Below are 7,814 nucleotides of genomic sequence, written 5' to 3'. Positions count from 1 at the left end.
CTGGGCCGATTAGGCATTAACCCGAGGAAGGTGGCTGGGCAGCCCCACGAACACTTTGACTAGTCATGTGTGACTATCTGTTTTTGGGCTCCCCATCCTGGCCAAGACTGGCCTCCAGCCTGTCCAGCGAAGGGATACCTGCAACCTGGGGGTAAGAGGAGATGAGGAATGGGATGAACAGAGAACCGCAGATTGCTACTGACATCCGTCCCCTCCTCTCCAGTTCCCCTTCCACTCCTGCCCCAGGCCCTGATCCTCCTCCCTGCTGGCCCCAGGTCCTAACAGGGTACCCACAGAACCACCTGGGAAGCCCCAGGGATCTCTGTCTAACCCAGGAGTTCTCAACTGGGGCTGCTGCACACTGGCATCACTTGGGGAGCTACAAATTCTAGCGTCCAACCGCTGCCCACCCACTGATTTGTTGCCTCAGACTCCCTGAGAATACGCCCCGCCATCGGTGTTTCCCAGCAGTGTCAGTCATGTCATAAACATTAAAAGAATTACATCTGATTCTCAATCCCCTGCCTGGACCTCAGTTTCCCTATTTCATTAAAGCAGGTGTTGAACTCTGATCTTTAAGATCCAGCTCTGAGATTCTAAAGCTCTAATATTCTTGACATAGGATGTTGTAGGCTTCTAAAGAAAGACCTAGCACACTATCGCTGCCCACCCTCCTGTTTGCCTGGAGAAAGCTGGACTCCCCACTGTGGTCTGGGTGAGTGCTTCCCCTCTCCCTCCTAGGTTTTCCTTTCTAGAGCAATCTGTCCACATTCCCCGTGGGGTAGGGGGTATAAATGAAGGGCTTGAGCAGTGATGAAAATTCTAACCAGATGGCAAATTTCAGGGTGTCCATAGAGTCTAGAAGCACAGATAATTGTATTTTCATTTTTAACAGGCTGAACCCCTCTAATTCCTTCTGGGGCAGGCTGAAATCTTAGGTTAATCAGAGCAGGGGAACAAGTCATGAGAGCCAGGACATCACAGATGCAAGTGCAGGATTGGCTGACAAGCATCTTGCTTGGCGTGGGACTGAGGGGCTTCCGGGGATGCGGGGCTTTCAGGGAAATGGTACTGGTCTGTCACCCTAATGGAGGGAACTGCTGCATTACTGCCCCATGTGAACTGCATACCCAGAGTGTATGGGATGAGTGTAGTCCACCTTGGAGGACTGGTCTGGAGAAAAGATTCAGCTCATGGGGACAGTTGGCTGATGGCCTGGTTACACTGGGATAACACGGTCAATAAACATGAGATGCAAGCTGTCATCTCTGGGTCTGGCCTCTCTTCTGTCGTACTGTGTTCTTCCTGGGGAGGGTCACATAGAGTGGGATGGGAGTGGGTACAGAGCGGGAACCCTGGGGTCCAGTTTGTGTACCTATGGACAGGAAGGGCTCCAGAGGCTTGACTGTCAAAGGAAGGGACACGGTGCCTTTAAGGAGGATGAAGTCATCGGGAGATGAGGCCACCTGGCTCCATGAGGGCTGCAGCCCAGGGGAAGAAGCAGAAGGTGGAAGGCAGGTGGGCTGTGGGGGCCGAGCTGGGGGATGTCAGCTCCGCGGCTGACAGACGGGACCCAGCAGGAGTGGGAACCACTAGCCCTGGCATTGCCTGGGGTGCCCGGGAATGTAATCAAACACTCAGCAGACCTGCTGGCCATGGGCATCTGGGCACCACCAGGCCCTCCAGCTCATCCTGACCCCCAGCTGGCAGTTCTGACAGCTCCTGCCAGGAGCAGTGTCCGGCTTGGTTGGTGAGGCTGGACAGAATGAGCTCACCTGCCCAATCCAGCCCTCTGTCAGCCTGCCCCAGGCTGGTGCTGGTGGGTGGGGCTGGCACAGAGCTCCTGGAGCCCGGCTGGCTGGTCCAAGACTTTGGTTAGGTCACCCCAACAGGAAGCTGGGAGGTGGTGAGTCGCTCCGAAACGGACATGAAACAGAACCTCTGACGTCATACCCACCCTTACCTGCCCCCAGACCAGGGGATCTGATTGGCTCTGCCCCCACCCCCCAGAATCAGTATCCCTCCCATGTCCCCTTCTCCACAACCACCAACCACTTTTCTGCCTTTTGTATAGTAACAACAACAATTATGATGAATCTATGAATAACTGATATTTGTTCCAATTTATGAAGTACTAGGCTAAGCATCATCTCATTTGATCCTGAAAGAGATCCTCCTGATAAGGTACTACTATTACCATTTTCATTTTGCAGAGGAAGGAACTGGGATTTAGTTTTAAGTGACTTGTCCAAGGTCTTAAATGGCAGAGATAGGATTTGAACCGAGTTTATCTGGATCTAAAACCTGTGCTCTTAGCCTTGGTCCTTGGTTATGCTCCAGTCTAATCACAGGACTTGGATCCATGGCCACGCCACCTGTATCTAGCAAGGCCGCACTCTCGAGCCAATGCTCTGCTCTCTCTGTCTTACACATCCCAGTAACTTTTGAATAAGCTCCCCCCTCCACATTATCCTTTTACACTGGGCCTCATAGATGATGTGCAGATGGACTGCAGATCAGCCAGCTTTAGCACATCACCCTCCACTGGCTCCTTCTGAGAGATTGCCATCCTGCCCACACCTACCAGGTCCATCACACGGTTGCCCACTCAGGAAGGTCTCTTGGCCTCTCCCTCTGTACCTCCCTATGAACTGCCAGGGCTTCTGTGCCCTTGCCGAGTGCAGATTGCTCTGTTCTGGTCTGACAGTGAGGTCTGGGCAGGATACACTGTGTGGTCCCTCTCCCCCTTGCTGCATTTATCAAGGAGTTGGAGCACAAGGGGAGGTTTGGACTTAAGGTTAGACGTTTGGATTCAAAACCAGCTCTGCCGTCTTGCAGCTGTGTGGCATTGGACAAGTTACTTAATCTCTCTGGGAAGTAGTTTCCTCATCTGCCAAATGGTGGTGAAAATAGAAGTGCTGAATGGGGTTCTTATCTTGCAGGGGTTGTCAGGATTAAATAAGAGTGGATCAGCAAACCTCCAAGGGACTTCCCTGGTGGTCCAGTGGTTAGGACTTTGTCTTCCAGCCTTGGGGTTGCCAATTTGATCCCTCGTTGGGGAACTAAGATCCCACATGCCTTGAGGCCAAAAAACCAAAACTTAAAACAGAAGCAATAGTGTAACAATTCAATATAGACTTATAAAAAATTGTCCACATCAAAAAAAAAAAAAAAATCTCCAAGGAGTGTGCCTGGGGCAAAAAGTGGTGGTTTTTCAGATCAGTGATGTCTAATTCATCTATGAAGTTCCAATAGCTCTTCATATGGTGCTAATGAAATGTGATGGGTGCAGAGAACGGATATGTTAGGGGAAGCACACTGACTGAAACCGCCCACCCTGTCCAGGCCCTTTAGTAACCATTCGCATGAGTTGTTTTATGACAGGAGATCCTGATAAGGAATATGGAACTAATAAGCCACCACCAACTGGAAGAGTTCAGGAAAGGTCGAAAGGAGACACCGCGTGTCCGTCCACTTCCCAGAATCCCTCTCGCTAGCATCCATCTTGGCTGAGGGATGCATGCACCACCAGGAAAGACTCTGAATTAGAATGATTGGCCAAAGACCACCCAGAAACTAATCCCATCACCATAAAACCTGAGACTGAGCCATGCGGCAGAGCACCTCTCCTGGGTTCCCTCACCCTACGGCTCTCCACCCGGGTGCCCTTCCCAATAAAACCTCTTGCTTTGTCAGCACATGTCTCCTCAGACAATTCTTTTCTGAGTGTTAGACAAGAGCCCACTCTTGGAGCCCTGAAGGGGAGCCTCCCCCTTCCTACAACAGATAGATGGCAAGTGCCAAAATGCCACACGTGTAGAGGGTAGGATATTGTTACAAATAAAGGAGCTTCCCTGGGGGCTCTGCGGTAAAGAATCTGCCTGCAATGCAGGAGACACAGGAGACGTGGGTTCAGTCCCTGGCTCGGGAAGATCCCCTGGAGGAGGAAATGGCAACCCACCTCAGTATTCTTGCCTGGAGAATTCCATGGACAGAGGAGCCTGGCAGGCTATAGTCCGTGGAGGTCACAAGGAATTGGACACAACTGAAGTGACTGAACACACATTAACTGTGTTATACATCTTCATCTAGCACACAGACAAAATAACTGAGGCCCGGAGAGGTTTCCTGATGTGCTCAGGGCCCTACTGCCCGCCCCTTCCTCGCTTTCTCAGACGCCTGGGTCCTGCAGAGTCACCTCCAGGCTGGCAGGGCAGAGACCTTCAGAGGCAGGAGTCTGCTCTCCAATGCCTGGATTCCAGAGGCAGCTCTGGCAGCCCGACCAGCCCCACATTCCAGACATTCTGCCCAGGCGAGGAAGGGGCCGGCCCTGAGGGAGGAAATCCGGAACCACTAGACAAGGGTGGCTAGGGGAGAGGTCTCCTGGCCTGCCTGCCGCTCTGGATTCCTCAGTGCCCACAGCTCTCCTCACGGGCCAGACCTCAGACTGCCCGAGGCCCAAGGCTGGAGGTGCTGCTCCGGGAAAATGACTAGTAGCACAGCGGTTTTCTGAGTGAGGACTTTGTAGGGATCCTGGAGGGACAGAGGGAGGAGGTTGTTAAAACATGCAAGTTCCATTGAGATCGATAAGTACCCACTGTTGTATTTAAAATGGATAACCAACAGGGACCTACTGTATAGCACAGGGAACTCTGCTCAACGTTATGTGACAGCCTGGATGGGAGGGGAGTTTGGGGGAGAATGGATACATGCATATGTATGGCTGAGATACTCTGCTGTGCGCCTGAAACTATCACAGCATTATTAATCAGTTATACCCCAATATAAAATAAAAAGTTTTAAAAGAAAAAAGACAAAAAAAAAAAAAACACATTTCAGCCCCCGCTCCATTACAGAGGGGCCCAGCAGTCTGTACTTTTTAAAAAATTAATTTATTCATTTATTTTTGGCTTTGCTGGGTCTTCAATGCTAGAAGGTTTTGTCTAGTTCTGGCAAACGGGGGCTGCTCTCTAGTAGGGGTGTGTGGGCTTCTCATTTCGGCGCGGTGGCTTCTCTTGTTGTTGAGCATAGGCTCTAGCGCTTGTGGGTGTCAGTAGCTGCAGTTCCTGGGCTCTAGAGCACAGGTTCAACAGTTGATGCCCATGGCTCAGTTGCTCCGCAGCTTGTGGATCCTCCTGGATCAGGGATGGAACCTACGTCTCCTGTACTGGCAGGCGGACTCTCCACCACTGAGTCACCAGGGAAGCCCAGCTTCCCGGATTTTTAAATGAATCTCTGAGAGGACACCAAGTCAGGTTTGGGAGCCTCTGTATTTTTGTTGTTGTTTAGTCCCTCAGTCATGTCCAACTCTTTCTGACTGCATGGGCTGTACTCTGCCAGGCTCCTTTGTCCATGGAATTTTTCCAGGCAGGAATACTGGGGTGGGTTGTCATTTCCTTCTTCAGGGGATCTTCCTGACCCAGCGGTTGAACCTGAGTCTCCTGCATTGCAGGTGGATTCTTTAGCACTGAGCCACCAGGGAAGCCCAGTCCACTGCATAGATGAGAGATGAAGATGATGCAGTCAAGAAAGAGAAAAGAAGTGCCCAAGGTTACCTAGCCACAAGGCTGTCCAAAATGGGAGCCATTGCACCTGCTGGAAATAGGAGGGCCTCAGCAGTGAGCTGCAGGAGGCAGGGAAATCCAGAAAGGAAGAGGGACCTGAGACCAGGCTGGCTCGAGGAAAAATTATAAAGATGAGTAATAATTCCCCCTCTTGCCTCCTCCTCCCCTACCCATCATCCCCGTATCCCTCTCCAGCACAGAGGCCACCAATGGGCCCAGTTCCCAGTGTACACTTAGCCCCGCTTGCTCACACTCTGCCTGTGGACATCCACGCCCTATCCCCAATCTCCACTCTTCTCCTGAGTTTCCTTCTCATGTCATCACGTAGAAGAGAGCACCGTGGAGTAAAACCTCCTGGGCTCAAGTCCCAGCTCAGTCACTATCATGCTGTTTGGTCTTAGGTAGTTTCCTGACTCTCTGACTCTCAACGTATCGTACAATGATGGGATTAGACCAGCTTTTCTCAAAGTGCAATTCATGGATCAACTCTACAGAAACACAGAAACTTTGCTAAAACGCAGATTCTCAGACTTCCAACCAGATTAGATGGGTGAAAAAAAAAATCGGAGAAATCTTTAAGTGTTGCATTTGCATGGTATATTTTTCTTCTCAAATAATAAAACATTACATTTAAGGCTAAAGTCCTCTTTGCCACCACCAGCAATACCTTCTTCGGAGGCAAATAATATATTTAGGTGTGTAACCCTTCTTACATTCACATGTAAATGTACCAGTAGGAGATATATAACATTTGGGGTTTTTGCTTGCTCTGAGGGGTGGGGTGGGCTGTTAAAGCAGTGTACTGTGTGTTCTTCCATAGCTTAATCACTTATTGCTGTGTCTTGGGGTCTTTTCATGGAGCTACCTAGGCTTGGAGCTCATTCGGGGGCTCTCTCAAGTTTGAGAACCTCAGAGCTAGATAAACTCTGACATCATGTCTTATGAGTCTGATTTTAGCATAGGGTAGGGGCAGGGAGAGTGGATATTTCCAGCAGTGAGGGAAAGTCCAGCCTAATTAGAGGGTTCTCGGTACTTGGCCGTGGACTCCATTGCTCAGATATCCTGTCTCAGGGGTGTGATACCCTGGGAGCCAGCTAGGGTCCCCTACTTCCCTTCCCTTAGAGCCCTCAGGGCCACTCCTCTCCCTTGCCAGCCCCCGGCCACCCTGATGCCATCTGTGCGGGTGAAGCTGACTCAGGCTTTCCCGCCATCCGGAAGGCAGTTCCCTGTGGCTCTCACTAGGGACTGATTCGTGTGACTTGGTGAAGCAGCCCACGTCTTCCAATGCCTCCTCTGTGGACACCTTCAAGCACATGCCATCTGGCTCTGGGGGAGCGGCCCAGGAGCCATCATGGTCCAGAGTAGTGACATTCTTTCACTGTGCTCAAGGTTCTGCCTCAGCTGTGGGACCTTGACGGAGCCCCTGTCCTTCTCAGGGCTTCCCTCTCCCCATCTGCACATAAGGTTGTACTCATTAATCTCTAGACCTGGCAAGAACATCTAGCAAGACAAATCATGCAAGATTTGTCAAATGAATAATAGTTAAAAAGACCCTTCCAACTCCCAAGGACTGCAAATTCCAGCCAGCCAGTATGAACAAAATGCGCAGCGTGTGCCTAGCCCTAGACTGGAAACTGAGAAGGGTGGAACCCTGAAAGAGATGTGGTCCTTGCCCTGGAGTTGCAAACAGCCCAGCTGGGGGTCCAGTCAGCGAGTCAATCAATATTTCCCTGGAGTCTAGCCTGGGGAGGAATGGAGCCAGGTCAGGGCAGTCATGGAAGGACAAGGGGTCAGGTCACAAGCGGTCAGGGGAGAGTGTGGGTTAGGAGACAGGCAAGTGGAGACTATGGTCACACAAACTGAGGGTCCTGCAAAGAGGTCAGTGGAGAAAGCATTCAGAGGGAAGATGAGGTACGTGGAGTGTGGAAGCAGAAAATGCAAGTAGGGGGAGTGTGATATATGGCAGGCTCAATAAATATTTGCAATAAACAACTTGTTATAGACACCAGCTGTGTTAAATGGATAAACAGAAATTGTTGTTTAGTAGGTAAGAAGTTGTGTTTGACTCTTTGTGACCCCATGGACTGTAGCCTGCCAGGCTCCTCTGTCCATGAGATTTCCCAGGCAAGAATACTGTAGCGGGCTGCCATTTCTTTCCTTAGAGGATCGTTCTGCCCCAGGGCAGGATCGAACCCATGTCTCCTGCATTGGTAAGTGGATTCTTTACCACTGAGCCACTGGGAAAGCCCA

This window comes from Cervus canadensis, chromosome 4 (genome assembly GCF_019320065.1).
Source record: "Cervus canadensis isolate Bull #8, Minnesota chromosome 4, ASM1932006v1, whole genome shotgun sequence".
NCBI classification, from domain to species: domain Eukaryota; kingdom Metazoa; phylum Chordata; class Mammalia; order Artiodactyla; family Cervidae; genus Cervus; species Cervus canadensis.
The sequence above is the reverse complement of the archived record's forward strand: the minus strand, read 5'-3'. Positions refer to the sequence as shown.